Consider the following 22,025-nt stretch of genomic DNA (forward strand, 5'->3'; position numbering starts at 1 on the left):
TACTGTCCGCTGAGCTGCTGTATCTAATCCTATCATGTGTGATACTGTCCGCTGAGCCACTGTATCTAATCCTATCATGTGTGATACTGTCCGCTGAGCTGCTGTATCTAATCCTATCATGTGTGATACTGTCCGCTGAGCTCCTGTATCTAATCCCATCATGTGTGATACTGTCCGCTGAGCTGTATCTAATCCTATCATGTGTGATACTGTCCGCTGAGCTGCTGTATCTAATCCTATCATGTGTGATACTGTCTGCTGAGCTGCTGTATCTAATCCTATCATGTGTGATACTGTCCGCTGAGCCACTGTATCTAATCCTATCATGTGTGATACTGTCCGCTGAGCTGCTGTATCTAATCCTATCATGTGTGATACTGTTTGCTGAGCTGCTGTATCTAATCCTATCATGTGTGATACTGTCTGCTGAGCTGCTGTATCTAATCCTATCATGTGTGATACCGTCTGCTGAGCTGCTGTATCTAATCCTATCATGTGTGATACTGTCTGCTGAGCTGCTATATCTAATCCTACCATGTGTGATACTGTCTGCTGAGCTGTGTATCTAATCCTATCATGTGTGATGCTGAGCTGCTGTATCTAAGCCAATCACATATCATGTCTCAGAGAACCTCACATCTCTACATTCCCATCCTGAGCTGCTTTTCGTTATTATTGCGTGGTCGGGGTGAGAGGATTTGCGCGTTCCGTGTACACAGACTGGAGGGGGGGGGGGGTGACCGCAGGCCTCACATTAATTCGCTCCTCTGTATCGCAGTCGGTTATTAATGATCATGAACCGAGAATCCAGTTGATTTCTACAATCTCTTTCTGTGACTTGTGTTGAACAAACTTACGAGAGCGACTAATGCCCCCCGCACACCCCGCGCTCCCGCCCCCCGCACACCCGCCCCCCGCGCTCCCGCCCCGCGCTCGGCTGTATATTTTGGATTACTAGCCCTTATTTACTTTATTTTTTGGCACCGGCCCTTCGCAGGGAGCACAATATTTGTTTAAATTCCCTTTCATGCAGCGCGCTAAAAAAATATCTTATTTCTCCCTCCTCTCCGGAATTCTCGCACAATGAAAGAGCCAGTTTATAACTGCGGACCCGGATCCCACCCTCCGCTACACAGAAAATAATATTTAGATGAAGGTCCCGGCCCCGGCTCTGCTGCATCCAGAAACGACACCTTTTTATTACATACAGAAATCTGCATCTTCGCGCCTGTTTATCGGCTCGTAAACCGCGACAGGAAAAAATTATTGATGGAGTTGAAGTTATTTGAGTTTTCAAGTTTGGCAAGAAACAGATTTCAGCTGAATAGAAACATAAAAAACAGAAATAAATGAGACGAGATCATCAAACGTAAGAGAAGGAGCAACGGAAGGAGAGAACGGGGACACCGTTTGGATACATACAAAAACGTAACGTGGCAGGATATCTCAGGGCCACATGGGCAAATAGGGCAATCGCCACAAGGCCTCCACCACGACCTAAACATCTCTCACGGCGCCGCTCTGGCATCATTTCTGAACTTCTAATTATTTAAGGATTGTACAGCGAAGTTATCCCAGCACGGTTATGTGTCCACTAGGTGGCGCTATCACGTATGCACTGGGTGGCAGCACTATTTATTATATGACCACTGGTTGGTGGTATTTTTAGCTACTATTGAGGTTTTATTACTTTTTTCTCTCCTTGTAATAAAAAGCATTATTTACCCCGGGCCCTTCCTAGACTAGGATTGTCCCGGTCTCTATATTAGAGAAACACATAGTTCTGCCCCAGTCCCCAAAAAAAATCACCAGCCCATCGCTTGGCGTGGAGAAGGTAATTTGCCCTATTTTATATTTTTGGGAAACTATCTGTAAAAATCTGTAGAGAAATAAGTTGACCTTCCATGTGAATATCATGTGAGCTGAAGACCGCAGCGGCACAAATCTCTCATCTGTCCTGATCGTTTGTTACAATGTATCAGTCTGGAGTCCAGTCTATTATATTCCCAGAGAATTGTGTAGACAATTGTAACAAACCATCAGCTGTAAGAAGTATGAGCTTTCCAGCCTCTAAATATAAACAATGAATGTTCCAATCTACTGACAGCAAGCAGAGGTATACAAAACGGTGAGAAATAGAAACTCAAAGTCTATTAGAAAGTTGCAGAACTTTTTGTGATTCAGATTGAGATTTATTTGCTTAAATCCGGAAAGTGAAAAACTGGAAGCCGAAATCTTCAGCTCAAGATGGAAAATATTTGCCAATAAGGAATAAGAATTCTGCATTGAAGGGAAAATCATGATTTCTGTTCTGTTCCTCCCGACTTTTCCAGAGTGAATTGTATCTTATGTAAGGCTCTGTTCACACCTGCGCTCTGCGGTTTTGTTGTTCTGCTTCGTCAGAGAAGCAGAACAAGGGAATAACGGAACCAACGGTCCAATGCACAACGGACACCGCCGGTTGCCGATGAAACCCATTGACTTTAATAGGTTCCGTCAGCATGCTCCGCTATTGTCTCCGGTAAAACCTGCCGGATCTGCGACGGGGGCCGTAACGAACCCTCCGACTCAGATGTGAACAGAGCCTTAGGGTATGTTCACACGCTAAACAAAAAACGGATGTAAAATACGGAGCTTTTCAAGGGAAAACAACCTCTGATTTTCAGCATCAGGCGTTTTTTGATGCGTTTTTTGTGGCCGTTTTTGGAGCAATTTTTCTATTGGCCCAATGAAAGACGGCTCCAAAAACGGCTCAAGACGTGACATGGGCCTTTTTCCGGGGCGTTTTCTTACGCGTTGTTTTTCCAAATGGCCGCAAAAAAAACGTTGAAACCGTTTTTCCCATTGAAATCAATGGGCAGATGTTTGAAGGCGGTCAGCTTCCATTTTTCGGCGCATTTAGGGCCCGAAAACGGCTGAAATAAGCCGTGTGAACAAACCCTTAGACTTTTCTAGAATGAATTGTATCTCATCTAAGACTTTTGATACATTGTTGCGGTCATCTATGTAGCTGCAAATAGTGGACAGAGAACCACGTTCCGTTAGCGGCCACTTTAAGGCTCCGGGCGGTCGCGGAGGCTCCGTATGGAGAACGTCTGTTGGTGATTTGATATCTTGGGAACCTTTTAATGGCCTGACTTGAACGTGCCTCAGAGGTGATGTCATCAAGACCTTGCAAGTCTATTCAAGTTTTTAGAAGACCTGAGGGACAAGACGAGGCTTCCAAACACATGTACAGAAAATAATAACCCCCCTCCCTACAACGCAGGGCTGAGGTCAGACGCAAATCAGAACGTTAAGCTTTTCTATAGGGCTCATTCAACTTCTCCAGGGTACTGAATGGTAATGGCGCAATGGGCGGCGCGATATCATCACTGGATGGCTATGATGTAACGTCAGCTGATTGGGATGATGCCGCTATGTAACGCCATGTGCTATAACAATGGCTGCGCCATCCCAGTCATGCAACGTTATATAATGGCGGCCACATATTATTAGGCCAGGAAGACGGATAAAAGGTAATCAACAAATTTTTCTCGCGTTTTTAAAAATGGCTTGAAAAAAAACGCATAGCGGAGACCGTGGAATAAACTGCCCACCGATACGAGATACAAAACCGCATTATAATATACATAAAACGATCAGGTCATTTATCGTCTTCTTGGCGTTTCCACGTTAGCGGAATGTGGACGGGACAATAACTCGGTGATAACGCGGCTCCATAATAAATAACCGTCCACAATATGTAAACCTGGGGCCGAATCCTGCGGGAGCTCGTAATAGACCCCGGCGTCCGGCTCCCCTGCCGCTCGACTCATCACAGATCAGGTTGCAGCAGAGCAAATTTTTAGAATTCCACAAGAAAATGAAGGTCACCCCCAGCCCCAAAATACCAGCACAGTATTATCACTGCGAACCTGCATTGTGAACTGTAGGGGAAACTGTGCAACAAATGCTGCTCCTCCTGCGCGCTGCATGTGACCAACTGGATGATCTAACAAGGCAATAAATAAATGGGCGAGTCCTTAAAAAAAATCCTTGGAAGAATCTTTGACTTGTTCACTTTTGTCATGACGTTAAAATGTCATCCTTTCCTTAGTTGTATCTCTTCTTGGGAAAGTTGGGTAACGACAAATATGGCCGCCAATAGAGCTGGTCATCCCCTGTCCTGAACAGTAAATCACCCTAGACGTGCCGGCATACAGGAATGGGGATATATCACTGGAAGATTTACCACTCAGGGGCCTGGCAAAGTTGGGTGAATTCCCTGTAAGAACGGTGTTGTCGGCCATATTGCCTGTCACCCAGCTTTTCCAGACCAAGAAACAGCGAAATATAATTTTTATTAACTTGGCATAAGACGAACATTTATCTTAGGAGAAGCAATCTTATGTCTGAGGGCAGATATCTAGTTCTGGATATTGGGGTTCACTTTTGGGGTGTCCCTGCCGACAAAGCTGCTGAGGGGAAACGTAAAGAAGCCGTGACTAATACAACGTATACATTGAGAGGAGATTGACATCACATGACCGCGCAGAGCTCCCTGCGGCTGACGATGGAATCAAAGCCACAACGTTGTGTATTTAAGACCAACACCATAACCACGACATCGCGCTCGCTACTCAAACAATATATATGTCATGGAAAGCGGCACCGGGATCATACGACATCCGGAGGAATCAGAGATCCACAGCGGCAAAGAGCAGAACAAGAAGATCCTCAGCTCAGACTAAGGCCTTATTTACACCGGTGTATGAAAATCAAGCGCGCCGCACGGACCTATGTTAGTGAATGGGGCCGTTCAGACAGTCCGTGATTTTCAGGCAGCGTATGTCCGCTGCGTAAAACTCACGACATGTCCTATATGTGGACGTTTTTCGCGCATGAATTCAATGGGTGTGTGAAAATCACGCGCAGCACATGGAAGCACTTCCTTCATTTCTGTTTCTAAACATCAAAACCGCGTGTCATAAGGATGACGCACCATTCAGTAATGACACACGGAACTGCAGCGTTTTTTGCGCGCTCGCTGTGTACATACATTACATTACTTATCCTGTACTGATCCTGAGTTATATCCTGTATTATACTCCAGAGCTGCACTCACTATTCTGCTGGTGGAGTCACTGTGTACATACATTACATTACTTATCCTGTACTGATCCTGAGTTATATCCTGTATTATACTCCAGAGCTGCACTGACTATTCTGCTGGTGGAGTCACTGTGTACATACATTACTTATCCTGTACTGATCCTGAGTTACATCCTGTATTATACTCCAGAGCTGCACTCACTATACTGCTGGTGGAGTCACTGTGTACATACATTACATTACTTATCCTGTACTGATCCTGAGTTACATCCTGTATTATACTCCAGAGCTGCACTCACTATTCTGCTGGTGGAGTCACTGTGTACATACATTACTTATCCGGTACTGATCCTGAGTTACATCCTGTATTATACTCCAGAGCTGCACTCACTATTCTGCTGGTGGAGTCACTGTGTACATACATTACATTACTTATCCTGTACTGATCCTGAGTTACATCCTGTATTATACTCCAGAGCTGCACTCACTATTCTGCTGGTGGAGTCACTGTGTACATACATTACATTACTTATCCTGTACTGATCCTGAGTTATATCCTGTATTATACTCCAGAGCTGCACTCACTATTCTGCTGGTGGAGTCACTGTGTACATACATTACATTACTTATCCTGTACTGATCCTGAGTTATATCCTCTATTATACTCCAGAGCTGCACTCACTATTCTGCTGGTGGAGTCACTGTGTACATACATTACATTACTTATCCTGTACTGATCCTGAGTTACATCCTGTATTATACTCCAGAGCTGCACTCACTATTCTGCTGGTAGAGTCACTGTGTACATACATTACATTACTGATCCTGTACTGATCCTGAGTTACATCCTGTATTAGGCTGGGTTCACATGACCACATTAACGTCCGTAATGGACGGACGTATTTCGGCCGGAAGTCCCGGACCGAACTCAGTGCAGGGAGCCGGGCTCCTAGCATCATAGTTATGTACGATGCTAGGAGTCCCCGCCTCTCCGTGGAACTACTGTCCCGTACTGAAAACATGATTACAGTACGGGACAGTTGTCCTGCAGCGAGGCGGGGACTTCTAGCATCGTACATAACTATGATGCTAGGAGCCCGGCTCCCTGCACTGTGTTCGGTCCGGGACTTGCGGCCGAAATACGTCCGTCAATTACGGACGTAATTAGTGTGTGTGCACATACCCTTATACTCCAGAGCTGCACTCACTATTCTGCTGGTGGAGTCACTGTGTACATACATTACATTACTTATCCTGTACTGATCCGGAGTTACATCCTGTATTATACTCCAGAGCTGCACTCACTATTCTGCTGGTAGGGTCACTGTGTACATACATTACATTACTTATCCTGTACTGATCCTGAGTTATAGCCCGTATTATACTCCCTCCAGAGCTGCACTCACTATTCTGCTGGTGGAGTCTCTGTGTACATACATTACATTACTTATCCTATACTGATCCTGAGTTACATCCTGTATTATACTCCAGAGCTGCACTCACTATTCTGCTGGTGGAGTCACTGTGTACATACATAACATTACTTATCCTATACTGATCCTGAGTTACATCCTGTATTATACTCCAGAGCTGCACTCACTATTCTGCTGGTGGAGTCACTGTGTACATACATTACTTATCCTGTACTGATCCTGAGTTATATCCTGTATTATACTCCAGAGCTGCACTCACTATTCTGCTGGTGGAGTCACTGTGTACATACATTACATTACTTATCCTGTACTGATCCTGAGTTATATCCTGTATTATACTCCAGAGCTGCACTCACTATTCTGCTGGTGGAGTCACTGTGTACATACATTACATTACTTATCCTGCACTGATCCTGAGTTACATCCTGTATTATACTCCAGAGCTGCACTCCCTATTCTGAAGGCTTCAGAGGTAAAATCTCACAGCATTCCCTGCTCGTTCAGTGTCTGCACAGCGCTTGCTCCGGTGATTTGCATTCTGGGAAGTTATCGGATGTAGGAATAGCTGTGCCTGCCATGCCCTTAGCTGTGGGATGATATTAATATAATGGATTTATGGGTGAACAGGATATTTATTATCTGTGAATTGTTCCCATTGTTTTGTACAGAACTCCCAACATAATGTAAGACACAGCGCAGGAGCCCGGGGCCCTTATACTATAAATAGTGGCCCCTGGATGTGACACACAACTTGTCTCTTCTTCTGGGTTTTCTATAAAACGTTGATTAGAAGCAGCTCAGGTTTCCAGTCTGAGGTCGTGCGGCGCTCCCCGCGGCCGGGTGACGGACTCTACGCGCTGGACATTCATGGGATACCCAAATAAAAATGATCATTGATCAAGAAGAATCGGGTCCGGAGCGCGTTCAGCCGCACGGTAAAGCCAGGGATTCATAACGTGCAGAGAAATCCTCATTGTGACCCGCGTAGGGAGGGCGTCTAGTGGATTGTGCGCGGTTAATATTCGTATTTATTACGCTTTACTTCATCTCCGGAAGCGGCGCAGTAAACATTCTCTTTTTATAGCGATTCTAGAACATAATAAACATTACAGGGATTTATTTATAATCTCTGCAGCTTCTCCCTCCAAACTCAGAGGAAACTTTGTTGGATAATGTGAATGAAATAATAGAAGCCCCTCCCCCGTGGCCCCGCTCGCTCTGCGCCGCGTTAGTCACATCCATCCGCTTCTGACTTCCAGATTGTGCAGGATTAAGTCTAAAACAAACTTTCTTCACAAACTCCCAATCCCTGCACAAAATGTTCTTCACAGAAACAACTTCAGTGCAAACAACAGCCTTGTGCCATCACCCCAGGATCCAGCAACAGCCCCAGGATCCAGCAACAGCCCCAGGATCCTCAGCCCTGTAGGGATGCTGGGGGTGCGGATCCTGGAGCTGTGAGCAATGCTCGGGGCTGGAGGGAGTGATTGTCTGTGGTCGCCCGGGATGACTCTCCGCTTTATCACAGGGATTTCCAGCTGCTCATCTCCTGACTTGACCCTCAGTCCCTCCTCCTGTCTCTTATCTATATCTCTGCACTAAAGAGCAATCTCTCAGATAACACCTCCTGCGCTCAGACTATTGTGGGGGGGCTCGGAGCTTCTGACCTCCAATAGACGAACAGATAATGTGACTGATACCACCGAACACTAGCGCTCCTGACAACCGCTGCCTATAGCCCCATTTACATCCATCATTATCGTTCCGATTCGCACTTTTCCAAGCGACCGCCGGTTCATATTGTACCGTGTTGGTGTCATTTTTACACATGAAGATAAATAAGTAAAAACGAGCGCCAATATAGCGAATTGTTAACGTTGATAAGACGCGCGTTTATAAGTAACAATAATCGAATGTTTTTCGTAACTTCCATCGCTCGTCTTTCCTCCGGTCTCGTCTGGTAACGACCAGCAGGCGCCTGATTACACAGGGTGATAAAGCACCGACAACCCAGAAGTTTTAAGCCATCATAAAAGAATCAATCAACAACAAACCAGCGAATTCTGGCTGATGGTGGGATCGCTGCAGCGGCCAATGATTGGGAGCGTTTACCCGATAGAACAATTTTATCCCATGTAAAAGCGAAGACGTAGAAAACATGGAACTGCGGAGGATTCTGACTTTTTACGTCCGGTTGGTGTGATAGTCACATGTGCGCGCTCGTCCTCTGTCCCTGTAGTTCTGGATTGATGCTCCAATGTGCGCACAAACGTATTCCTACTAGTTCAACAGTCGTAACAATGGAAATGTAAAATAACGCCGGAGGTCGGGGGTCGGGTTCCGTTACGTGTAAATGGAGCACAAAATAAAAGATTCTGTTCTGAAGCAAGAAAACATTCACATTACCGTTTATAAGAATAGATGGGGTATCAGGACAGGTTCTGGGTATGGGGACAGGGACGCGGTGAAGGGTCTGGCATCAGGGCATCGGGTATGAGCACAGGCGCTGGGTATGATAGCTTTGCGATTGGTGGCGTGCAGCACGCTCAGGATACAGTTTCTGAGACTGATTACAGGCTCTGAATAGGGGGCATCTAGCAGGAGGCAGAGAGTACAATCTCTGGGTAGGGGGCATCTAGCAGGAGGCTGAGGGTACAATCCCTGGATATAGGGGCATGTAGCAGGAGGCAGAGGGTACAATCCCTGGGTAGGGGGCATGTAGCAAGAGGCTGAGGGTACAATCCCTGGGTAGGGGGCATGTAGCAGGAGGCAGAGGGTACAATCCCTGGGTATAGGGGCATGTAGCAGGAGGCTGAAGGTACAATCCCTGGGTAGGGGGCATCTAGCAATAGACTGAGGGTACAATCTCTGGGTAGGGGGCATGTAGCAGGAGGCTGAGGGTACAATCTCTGGGTATAGGGGCATCTAGCAATAGACTGAGGGTACAATCCCTGGGTAGGGGGCATCTAGCAGGAGGCTGAAAGTACAATCCCTGGATAGGGGGCATGTAGCAGGAGGCTGAAGGTACAATCCCTGGGTAGGGGGCATCTAGCAGGAGGCTGAGGGTACAATCTCTGGATAGGGGGAATGTAGCAGGAGGCTGAGGGTACAATCTCTGGATAGGGGGCATGTAGCAGGAAGCAGAGGGTACAATCCCTGGGTATAGGGGCATCTAGCAGGAGGCTGAAGGTACAATCCCTGCATAGGGGGCATCTAGCAGGAGACTGAGGGTACAATCTCTGGGTAGGGGGCATGTAGCAGGAGGCTGAAGGTACAATCTCTGAATAGGGGGCATCTAGCAGGAGGCTGAGGGTACAATCTCTGGATAGGGGGCATGTAGCAGGAGGCTGAGGGTACAATCTCTGGATAGGGGGCATGTAACGGCTTTGGGCATAGCACATGTTGTGGGTATGGGAACATTCAGCAGGCACGGGCTCCACGCTCTGATAACTTTGTATATGAAACATTATTAATATTATTTATTATAAAGTGTCATCAATTCCAGGGCGCTGTACAGATGACAAAGGGTTAAACTAAGACAATAAATGTGACAATGAACAGGAGATGAATGACAGACTGGTCCCTGCCCGCCAGGACTGAGGATCTACAGGCATGCAGCAGGCGCTGGGTATTGGCACACGTTCTGGGCATGGAGACATTCAACAGGCAGGCACTGGGTACAGGCTTATGACATACTGCAGGCTCTGTGGGCATGCTCTGGGTACACACTCGGTGGGCATGCTCTGGGCACACGCTCGGTAGGCATGCTCTGGGCACACGCTCGGTGGGCATGCTCTGGGCACACGCTCGGTGGGCATGCTCTGGGTACATGCTCTGGGCACACGCTCGGTGGGCATGCTCTGGGCACACGCTCGGTGGGCATGCTCTGGGCACACGCTCGGTGGGCATGCTCTGGGCACACACTCGGTGGGCATGCTCTGGGCACACGCTCGGTGGGCATGCTCTGGGCACTCTGTGGGCATGCTCTGGGCACACGCTCGGTGGGCATGCTCTGGGCACACTCGGTGGGCATGCTCTGGGCACGCTCGGTGGGCATGCTCTGGGCACACGCTCACTACTGCTGTGCATTTCATAGATTATAAACTTTGCAGAAACTTGGGCCAACTCTACTGATGTTGCAGCAGGAGAATCCCCGGAGGTGACTATTCAGACAGTGCAGCTGAATCCTTTCCATCTTTGTGCTCCACATAAAGGCAGGATTGAGGCAATTGTCTCCGCTGCCTCCAGAGCTTCTCACTGGCAGAGAAATACAGGGGGTGCACATGTATACAGCTCCATATAGAAGACAGTATATAACAGGACACCCCACAATCACAAACTACTGACACCCCCAGACCCAACACTTACCTCCAGGTGCAAGAGTCCAATATCCAGCGGGCATGGGGGACCCCCGGGGAGGGCAGCTCAGGAGGAGGGGGCCATGGTCACAGCTTCCAGCATCTAGCATCCATTGGGGGTTCAGCCGAGATACTCCGAGTACAGATCCAGTATACGTGAAGCGGGAGAAATCCCAGAATACGGAGGAACCAACTGAAGAGTCCGGGGGTGTCCAGTGGAGGAGCGGAATCCGGGGGTGTCCTGAGTCCCGGGGTGTCAGGTGAAGAAGCGGAGTCCGGGGGTGTCCAGTGGAGGAGCGGAGTCCGGGGGTGTCCAGTCGAGGAGCGGAGTCCGGGGGTGTCCAGTCGAGGAGCGGAGTCCGGGGGTGTCCAGTCGAGGAGCGGAGTCCGGAGGTGTCCAGCGGAGTCCGGGGGTGTCCAGTCGAGGAGCGGAGTCCGGGGGTGTCCAGCGGAGGTCCCGGTTTTGTCGGGAGCGCAGACACCGCCGCAGCCTGAGGTCCCGGGGAAGTTGAATGCAGAATAAAGTTTGGAGCCTCCCCCCCTCCTGGAGTCAGATGATCGGAGCCATTACTTCAGCCCGGACTGATCTGTTTTCAATCTTCCCTCCTCCTCCCCTCACCCCCTCCTCCTCCTCCCCTCACCCCCTCCTCCCTGCTCCCCCCTCACTGCATCCATTTGCTCCTCCGGATGGGAATGGGGCTCATTAAAGTCACAGCTCAGGCGCTGAGGGGGTTAACTCGGGCAGGATGATGGGAGTGATGGTCATCCCCCCTTGTACCACCGTCACGTGACACCCGCCCCTCATTCAGGTAGAAAGTTTCCATCTATTTGTTACATTGTTGCAGCCTCCAGGATGAATGTAACTGAACAATGTGACGTCATCGGCCAGAAAATGTGTCGTCAAAACCATCAAATCATTGTTATCAGCGGTAAATGGCGCTCGTCTCAAGTCACGTGTACATTTGTCGCTACGATAAAACTTGCGTTCTAAAAAGGCGCCATATGTGCAATAATTGTACTGAATGAAATGTCCTTTATATACTTCTAAGACGTGTTCAAAATGACTCGGGATAAAAAACGCCATAAATTAAACACTCGAAATTAATGAAAAAAGAGTGTGAATTATTGCACCGCAAAACTGCGCATTTTACCACGTTTTACCATGGCGCATATACAGGTGAAAGAAGTGCTTTAGAGCCGTCTTCACATCACGTTTTTGCCTTTCGTTGGAGGTATACGTCATGAGGACTCCAGACATATACCTCCGACGCAAGGCAAAAACGTATCCCATTGTATAGGCATATAGTAAGCGCTCCAAATCTGAATACACAGTTACATAATATTCTCTATACCTGCAGCCACCACTAGGGGGAGCTCACTACATACAGATATAAACTGCTCCCATAGAGTTACATGATATCACTCTGCTGCCTGCAGTCACCACTAGGGGGAGCTCACTACATACAGATATATACAGCTCCCATAGAGTTACATTATAATATTCCACTACCTGCAGCCATCACTAGGGGGAGCTCAATACATAGATATATACAGCTCCCATAGAGTTATATGATAATATTCTGCTGCCTGCAGCCACCACTAGGGGGAGTTCACTACATACAGATATATACAGCTCCCATAGAGTTACATGGGGGAGCTCACTACATACAGATATATACAGCTCCCATAGAGTTACATGATAACATTCTGCTGCCTGCAGCCATCACTAGGGGGAGCTCACTACATACAGATATATACAGCTCCCATAGAGTTACATGATAACATTCTGCTGCCTGCAGCCACCACTAGGGGGAGCTCACTACATACTGATATATACAGCTCCCATAGAGTTACATGATAATATTCTGCTGCCTGCAGCCATCACTAGGGGGAGCTCACTACATACAGATATATACAGCTCCCATAGAGTTACATGATAACATTCTGCTGCCTGCAGCCATCACTAGGGGGAGCTCACTACATACAGATATATACAGCTCCCATAGAGTTACATGATAATATTCTGCTGCCTGCAGCCACCACTAGGGGGAGCTCACTACATACAGATATATACAACTCCCATAGAGTTACATGATAATATTCTGCTGCCTGCAGCCACCACTAGGGGGAGCTCACTACATACAGATATATACAGCTCCCATAGAGTTACATGATAACATTCTGCTGCCACCACTAGGGGGAGATCACTACATACAGATATATACAGCTCCCATAGACTTACAGGATAACATTCTGCAGCCTGCAGCCACCACTAGGGGGAGCTCACTACATACAGATATATACAGCTCCCATAGAATTACATGATAACATTCTGCTATCTGCAGCCACCACTAGAGGGAGCTCACTACATACAGAAATATACAGCTCCCATAGAGTTACATGATAATATTCTGCTGCTTGCAGCCACCACTAGGGGGAGCTCACTACATACAGATATATACAACTCCCATAGAGTTACATGATAATATTCTGCTGCTTGCAGCCACCACTAGGGGGAGCTCACTACATACTGATATATACAGCTCCCATAGAGATACATGATAATATTCTGCTGCCTGCAGCCACCACTAGAGGGAGCACACTACATACAGATATATACAGCTCCCATAGAGTTACATGATAATATTCTGCTGTCTGCCACCACTAGGGGGAGCACACTACATACAGATATATACAGCTCCCATAGAGTTGCATGATAACATTCTGCTGTCTGCAGCCACCACTAGAGGGAGCACACTACATACAGAAATATACAGCTCCCATAGAGTTACATGATAATATTCTGCTGCTTGCAGCCACCACTAGGGGGAGCTCACTACATACAGATATATACAACTCCCATAGAGTTACATGATAATATTCTGCTGCTTGCAGCCACCACTAGGGGGAGCTCACTACATACTGATATATACAGCTCCCATAGAGATACATGATAATATTCTGCTGCCTGCAGCCACCACTAGAGGGAGCACACTACATACAGATATATACAGCTCCCATAGAGTTACATGATAATATTCTGCTGTCTGCCACCACTAGGGGGAGCTCACTACATACAGGTATATACAGCTCCCATAGAGTTACATGATAACATGTTTGTAGTCTGTAATCACATAGGTTTGCATAGGAGCTGTATACACAAAACAGGAGGACATTTTTTACTAAGATAATTTCAAAAGTTTCTTTATTTTTCATTTTAGATGCATTGGAACAATAAAAAAACAAAAAATAAATTGCTTGCCTCGGTGGAGAGCGCCCATGAAGGAGACGCAGTTTAGAGCACAATTAAAAAAAACAACAAAAAACAGGTGAAAATGGTGCAAATTTTGTTTCGATTTTTCCAGGTCTCTCTTCTATTGGCGTAAAATGCGCCAATCTTAGTAAAGGTGGGATTAGGTTTCCACATTGGACGGAACACAAATCAGGAAAATTGAAATAAGGCAAATAAATGTGATCATAAAGTAATAAAGCAGAAATGATAGACGTTTATTGATTGATCGGACGGCTCTGAACTGTGGGCGGGGCCTCGTGTTTCCAGTCGCACTGGGAGCGCCGCGGATGACACGTGATTGTTGTTTCCGGGAGGCGCTGGACACCGGGAGATTACATTTTGGCAGACGGACGTGAATCTGTCCTCACTTTCTCTCTTTCCCAGCTCATTACCATATAAATTCTTCTCCGCGAGGAGCCGCGCCCGGGATGATTATTTCCAGATCTGTGAGAACAACTGAGGCGAAATCTCGCACTGTCCTGATAACGGATTCGCTGTCCCAACCTCCATGGGACAGGAACGCGGCAGGTTTTCTGGATATCCCCGGTGACAACAGCTCAGTAAGGGGGGTCTTCCCAAGGCTATGTTCACACGGGGTATTTTGCTGAGTTTTTTGACGCGGAAACCTCGTCGCAAAACTCGGCAAAAACGGCCCGAGAACGCCTCCCATTGATTTCAATGGGAGGCGTCGGCGTCTTTTTCCCGCGAGCAGTAAAACTGCCTCGTGGGAAAAAGAAGCGACATGCCCTATCTTCGGGCGTTTACGCCTCTGACCTCCCATTGACTTCAACGGGAGGCAGAGAAAGCGTATTTCTCGCTGTTTTATGCCCGCGGCGCTCAATGGCCGTGGGCGAAAAACGGCGCGATAATCGCCGTGAAAATCGGCGAGAGGGAGAGGAATATCTACCTCAAAGTTCCAAACTGAATTTTGAGCCAGATATTCCTCCCCCAAAATACTCCGTGTGAACATAGCCTAAGGGCTCGTCCACACGTAACGGAATTGCGGACGGAAAATACGCAGCAGAATAAAGTAGCAGCAAAGTGGGTGAGAGTCAACAAATCTCCACACGCTGCGGGAAAATTCTGAGCAGAAATTGACCTGCGGTGCGTGTTTTTCGTACATGTCAATTCCTGCTGCCGAAAGTGACTGAATTGCTGGAAAATCTGCACAATTTTCTGCAGTAAAAATCTCAGGTAATGGTGCGGTTTTTCCTGGAGCGGTTTTTCCTGGTGCGGTTTTTCCTGGAGCGGTTTTTCCTGGTGCGGTTTTTTACTAGTTTCTGCGGAATTGCTCCAGAAATTTTCTGCAGCAATTCCGTTACGTGCTCCTAAGATATTTGTGGCAGGTCCATAGGATATTCCATTAATGTCTGACAGATGCCGGTTCTGGCTCCAAAAGGGGGGGGGGGGGGTCACTGCTGCTTAAGGAGAAGGACTGGAGAGATGACGCCGCACAGCGCAAATTACATGTTAAATATATCGTACGGGAGTTGTGATTATGTCAATAGCGAATATGTAGACTTTTACTCAATAAAAAATAGATTTTATTTATTTGTGTCCCCATTGGGGACTTTTACTTTATTAATAATAATCTAATAATAAAAATAATAATAATAATAATAATAAAAATAATAAAAATAATAATAATAATAATAATAATAATAATAAAAATAATAAAAATAATAATAATAATAAAAATAATAATAAAAATAATAATAATAATAATAAAAATAATAATAAAAATAATAATAATAATAATAATAAAAATAATAAAAAAAAAAAAATAATAATAATAATAAAAATAATAATAATAATAATAATAAAAATAATAAAAATAATAATAATAATAAAAATAATAATAATAATAATAATAATAATAATAATAAAAATAATAAAAATAATAAAAATAAAAATAATAATAAAAATAATAATAATAATAATAAAAATAATAATAATAAAAATAATAAAAATAATAAAAATAAAAATAATAATAAAAATAATAAAAATAATAAAAATAATAATAATAATAATAAAAATAATAATAAAAATAATAATAATAATAATAATAAAAATAATAAAAATAATAATAATAATAATAAAAATAATAATAATAATAATAATAATAATAATAATAATAATACTACCTTTGTGTTCCAATGTCACTGTGAGGGGAGGAACACACTAGGTGGAGCCGCGGTGTAAAACTACAAAGCGCATTCGCCCTGGAAACCGCAGGGAATTCTATCCCAAAAAAACGCACAAAATTGAGGTGCAGTTTTTCGGGGGTCATGTCCGATGCGAAAAACCTGCAGCAATAATAAAAAAAAAGGTTTAGACCTACCCGGCCGTGGCGGCGGTGCCGCGATTCTTTCTTCTGAGCGCGGCTCGGCCTCCTGGGATGACGTTGTAGTCTATGTGGCTTTTAATTGGCTGCAGCAGTTACATGAGATTAAACTTTATCCCGGGAGGCCGGACTGCGCTCAGAAGGAAGAATCGCGGCACCGCCGCCACGGCCGGGTAAGTCTAAACCTTTTTACTATTTTCAAATGATTCTTTTTTTCTCACTTTAAATTTTTGCGGCGGAATCGCAGCGTTTCCGCTGCAAAAGTTGCACCACATGGCTCTTTGCTGCGGGTTTTACCTCCCCATTGAATTCAATGGGGAAAATCTGCAACAGAAGAGCAGCGAATCCGCAGCAAAAACTGACATGCGGCGGATTAAAAAACGGCACCGCAGGTCAATTTATGAAGGTTTTTTCAGCATAATTTTTTTCTGCTGGGTGTGGACGAGATCTGTTCAAATTTGACCCACCGCGCCACTACTGTAATACGCTGCGGAAATCCGCGGTCTATCCGCCGAGTGTGTTCCTACCCTCAGGCCGGGTTCCCACGTAGCGTAAATGCGTTCAGCTTCCGTTTTTTCAGGCATTTTTTGAGGAGTTTACGCCCTGAAAAATGGCTGAAAAAACAGCGTGTGAACATACCCTTACACTAAGGCCGGATTCACACGAGCGTGTGCGTTGTGCGCGCGCAAAATGCACTTAACAGCTCCGTGTGTCACCCTCGTATGATGCGCGGCTGCGTGATTTTCGCGCAGCCGCCATCATTATGACACTCCGTTTGTATGTTTGTAGCACGTGGTGCTTTTCTGTTTGCAATCATAGTCTGACTGCTGTTGCGCGTGGTGCTTCCGTGTGGTGCGCGTGATTTTCACGCACCCATTGACTTCAATGGGTGCGTGATGCGCGAAAAACGCAGAAATATAGGACATGTCGTGAGTTTTATGCAGCGGACACTCATTGCGTGATAATCACTGACAGTCTGAACGGCCCCATAGACTAACATAGGTCCGTGCGAGGCGCGTGAAAATCATGCGCGTTACATGGACGTATATCCCGTTCGTCTAAATAAGCCATAACAGGGATATAGAGAGGGAGAACCTGGGGGCTTTGTTAGGCCATGGCAATGCACGCCACCCAACAATTGCGCTGATTGGATTAGACAGGGAGTTCTGGCGGGATGTCGGGTGTTAGTTACAGTGGACTCCAGCCGCTGGTGGCGCGGGCGCAGCTTCTGAGTCCGCACCATCACTGCGCCGCACATATAAGTGGGAAAGGATTAAAGGGTTTGTGGTAGGAAAACATAGCAGCAACAGTGCCCCAGCTGTCCACAGGTTGTGTGTAGTATTGCAGCTCAGCCCTATTCACTTCAATCAAGCTGCAATACCAGACCTGGCCCACGGACCAGTGTGGCGCTGTTTTTGCTGGAACGCACCCCCCTGTTATTTTGTGTCTGACCTCATTACATTTCTTAATCCCCTTGTATTAGTTAATTAGCGGGGTCCGTTAGTTGCCGGGCGCAATGTGTTTCGGGGCTCGGCCATCAGTCACCAATGTTGTTTTATGTAAAATCAATGATTGTTCTGGGACAAAACAAACGGAAAAATATTTTGTGCCAATGAAACAATCAGAGGATTTCCATTCGGGTGAATGTTCAGTATTTCATGAAAACGGCCGGTAATAAGGAAGAGCCGCGGCGTAAATCACCGGAAACGAGGCCACAATTCATTGTGAATACGGAGTTCACCGCGTTTCACGTCAAGCGAATGTCGTAGAAACTCCGTAGATAAATCACAACGAACGTACGAAATCCATAATAACGCCGGTCTGCACATACTTAATACTTCTCACAGCTGAGGGGCTGTTACTGTATAAAATCTACACAATCGACTGTGAGGTAAACACAACAGCAGCACAAATCCCTCCTGTCCGGATAGTTTGTTACAATGTATCAGTGCAGGTAAAATGTATCAGTTTGGAGTCCAGGCTGTGTCGCTCACAGAGGATTGTCCAGACCGGATACAATTGTAACAAACCCTTAAGTCTCCGTTCACACGGCGTGCATTTGACGCGTATTTTGGCACATTTTACGCACCGCAATATGCATTAAAAAACGCTTGATTAACGCTTCAATGGGAAAGTGCGCCATCAGTACGTACAACGCGAGCGTAAAAGAAAAGCATCAGGTCAACTCAGTGGTGCGTAAAGTGCGCCGAAAACGCACCAAATGTTTCCTTAGTCAAAGGGAGTTCTAATTACACACCAAAAAAGGGCACAAAAAACGCAGAAAAAAACACGCAGAAAACACGTAAAAAAAACGCTTGTATTTCAAAAAAGCGCTTTACAATAACACTACCGTATTTGATACGTTTACACGTATTTTTTGAGCGCTATGTGAACATGTCCTAACTGTAAGGGCTCGTTCAGACCAGCGTGTTCCTCGTCCGTGTGCTGTGTTGAAATAACGCACAGCACGCGGACGCATTGATTTCAATGGGGCCGTTCACACATGCGGGAGTTTTCACGCAGCGAGTGTTCGTTACGTGAAACTCACCGCAGGTCCTATATTGGGGCGTTTTCACACACCTAGTCGCCCATTGAAATCAATAGGTGCGTGAAAACCACGGACAGCACGCGGACGCACATCTGTGCGCTGTCCGTGTTTCACGTATCGATCACATTGAAAAAAAAAGTGCTCGCAAGTGCGTGAAAAACAACCGCCACACGCAAAGAACATCGGTGCATAACGCAACGCACACGGACAGATTTTACCAGCGTAAATTTATCACGCTCGTGTGAACGAAGCCTAAGAACGAGGTCAGCTGGGAAAACATTGTGGAAATATCACTCTCAGGCTGGGTTCACACGACCATGTTACGTCCGTAATGTATGGAACGTATTTCGGCCGGAAGTCCCGGACCGAACACACTGCAGGGAGCCGAGCTCCTAGCATCATAGTTATGTACGATGCTAGGAGTCCCTGCCTCGCTGCAGGACAACTGTCCCGTACTGTAATCATGTTTTCAGTACGGGACAGTAGTTCCACGGAGAGGCAGGGACTCCTAGCATCGTACATCACTATGATGAGCCCGGCTCCCTGCACTGAGTTCGCTCCGGGACTTCCGGCCGAAATACGTTCCGTACATTACGGACGTAACATGGTCGTGTGAACCAAGCCTCAGGCTATGTTCACACGGAGTATTTTGCAGGAAGAATATCTGCCTCAAAATTCAGTTTGGAAGTTTGAGGCAGATTTTCCTCTCCCTGCACGCCGATTTTCGCGGCGATTTTTGCGCCGTTTTTCGCCCGCGGCCATTAAGCGCCGCGGGCATAAAACAGCGAGAAATACGCTTTATCTGCCTCCCATTTAAGTCAATGGGAGGTCAGAGGCGGAAATGCCCGATGATAGGGCATGTCGCTTCTTTTTCCCGCGAGGCAGTTTTACTGCTCGCGGGAAAAAGATGCCGACGCCTCCCATTGAAATCAATGGGAGGCGTTTTCGGGCCGTTTTTGCCGAGTTTTGCGACGCGGTTTCCGCGTCAAAAAACTCGGCAAAATACTCCGTGTGAACATAGCCTTAGGGCATGTTCACACAGCGCAGTTTTGGTGCAGTCTTTTGGAGACACTAGCAGGAATGGATTTAAAAAAAAAAAAAGAGAAGCAAAATCTTTCCTTTATACTTCCCCTCCCTTTACAATTCACTTCTGGTTGTGGCTTCATAAACTGCACTAAAAAACTGCACCAAAACGGCAATGTGTGAATATCCCCTTACTGAATTCTACACAACTACTAATGTTGCGAGGGTGCCGTTTATTACCGCGATTTGTCCGTACGTCTGAATATACTCTAAGGGTATGTTCACACACACTAATTATGGACGTAAATCGGGCGTATTAACCCCCGAATTACGTCCGAAATTACGGCTTGAATGCGTTGACAAACATCTGCCCATTGAAAGCAATGGGCAGACGTTTGTCTGTTCACACGAGGCGTATATTTACGCGCCGCTGTCAAATGACGGCGCGTAAATAGACGCCCGCGCCAAAGAAGTGACCTGTCACTTCTTTGGCCATATTTGGAGCCGTTATTCATTGACTCCAATGAAAAGCAGCGCCAATTACGTCCGTAATTGACGCGGCGTTCAAGCGCCTGCACATGCCGTTACGGCTGAAATTACGGGGATGTTTTCTCCTGAACACATCCCCGTAGTTTCAGCCGTTACGGACGCCCTCGTGTGAACATACCCTCAGTGTCAAGTCCTTAAAGGGGTTTTCCATGTTACGTGATCCCCCGGTGTATAAATTCTGGGGTCCCGAACATTGCGACTATCGCTCAGTAAAGAGACTAGACCGCTTCGCCTCTGGTCGGAGATTCCTTACACTCAGAGTTATGGGGTGAGGGGCTCCTGGGGGGGTCCCTGACAATGGACCCCACTGATAACAAGCGCAACCCATGTAATAATGAAAAACACAAAACCCCTTCAGGAGCCTCTGAGGACGGATCAGTCTCAGCCCGGAGCCGGGGCCGCGGCATCAGGTTATGTATTCAGAATGTCGCCTTCGCTATTTTGGCGACTTTAGATGCGATCCACACAGGCGCTCACAGCCGGCGCCATAAATTTGAGGGGCGTTATTAGGAGGATGAGTTCTCCGGGGAGTCACAATTTATGTGTCGCTGTTCGGTGTTTTTCTTGCGGGGCGTGTTTAGAATCCGCTGCCTGCGTCCCCCGAGCTGCGCCGCGCCGGCTCCTGTCATTCGTCTTCGATTGTCTCGCTGTAAAAAAGCCAAATTGTAATAGTTTATAATCCGGGCGTGGTGGGGGGGGGGGGCAGAGCCTTGTGGGTCAGCGCTTAGCGCGCCGCTTCTCTCCACTCCATCATGTTTCCCAGAAATGAGTGACTCCCATAATTCTCGCCGTGCCGCAGATCTCCGCGCCGGGTCTCCTGACGCTGCGGCTTTGTTGGTATAATTACGTTTGCCGGTGATGTATAGATATTGTGCATCGCGTTGTTATATGGCCGCGGGCGCCGCTTCTGACACCTTGAATTTTTGACGATCGCCACATGTAAGCGATTTGTTTCCTCCCTGAAGCGATGAATCAGGGGCGCTAAAACGTATGCAAATACCAAGATTTGTTTCGTCCAGGGACCGCGCTGAACTTCCCCTCCGGTCGTGATAAATTCCAATAGTCGGACGTTGTTCTTGTTGTTTTTACGTTTATAAAAATGTTAATAGTTCCGATGAAATGACGGATTTCCTGATTCTGATTCTTTTACTTTCGTTTTTGCTAAAAAGATGTGACCAGAAATGAAAAAAATGTCTACAACTTTCTGGTATCAGATTTCAACGCGTTACCAGTTTAAAGCTCTCTGCTTGCTGTCAGTGAATGGGAACATTCTGTACAGACCAAATACTTCTCACAGCTGAGGATTTGCTGCAATTGTATCCAGTCTGGAAAAACACATCAGCGGCACAAGTCTCTCTCCTGTCCTGATGATTTGTTACAATGT

General features: G+C 46.4%; 1 protein-coding gene across 2 annotated transcripts in view; it reads right to left on the bottom strand.

Moving 5' to 3' along the window:
* GLI2 (GLI family zinc finger 2) overlaps nt 1-22,025 on the bottom strand; it is a 192,321-nt gene that overhangs the window by 145,995 nt on the left and 24,301 nt on the right. Inside the window, exon 1 of one of the 2 annotated variants that reach the window (XM_075829055.1) lies at nt 10,896-11,301. The exons of the other annotated variant lie outside the window; for it this stretch is intronic. The gene's annotated coding sequence lies outside the window, so the exon portion shown is untranslated. Of the gene's footprint in view, nt 1-10,895; nt 11,302-22,025 lie in introns of those variants that run through there. 2 annotated transcript variants of the gene reach the window in all.

The sequence above is a fragment of the Rhinoderma darwinii genome, chromosome 6, assembly GCF_050947455.1.
Source record: "Rhinoderma darwinii isolate aRhiDar2 chromosome 6, aRhiDar2.hap1, whole genome shotgun sequence".
NCBI lineage: Eukaryota > Metazoa > Chordata > Amphibia > Anura > Rhinodermatidae > Rhinoderma > Rhinoderma darwinii.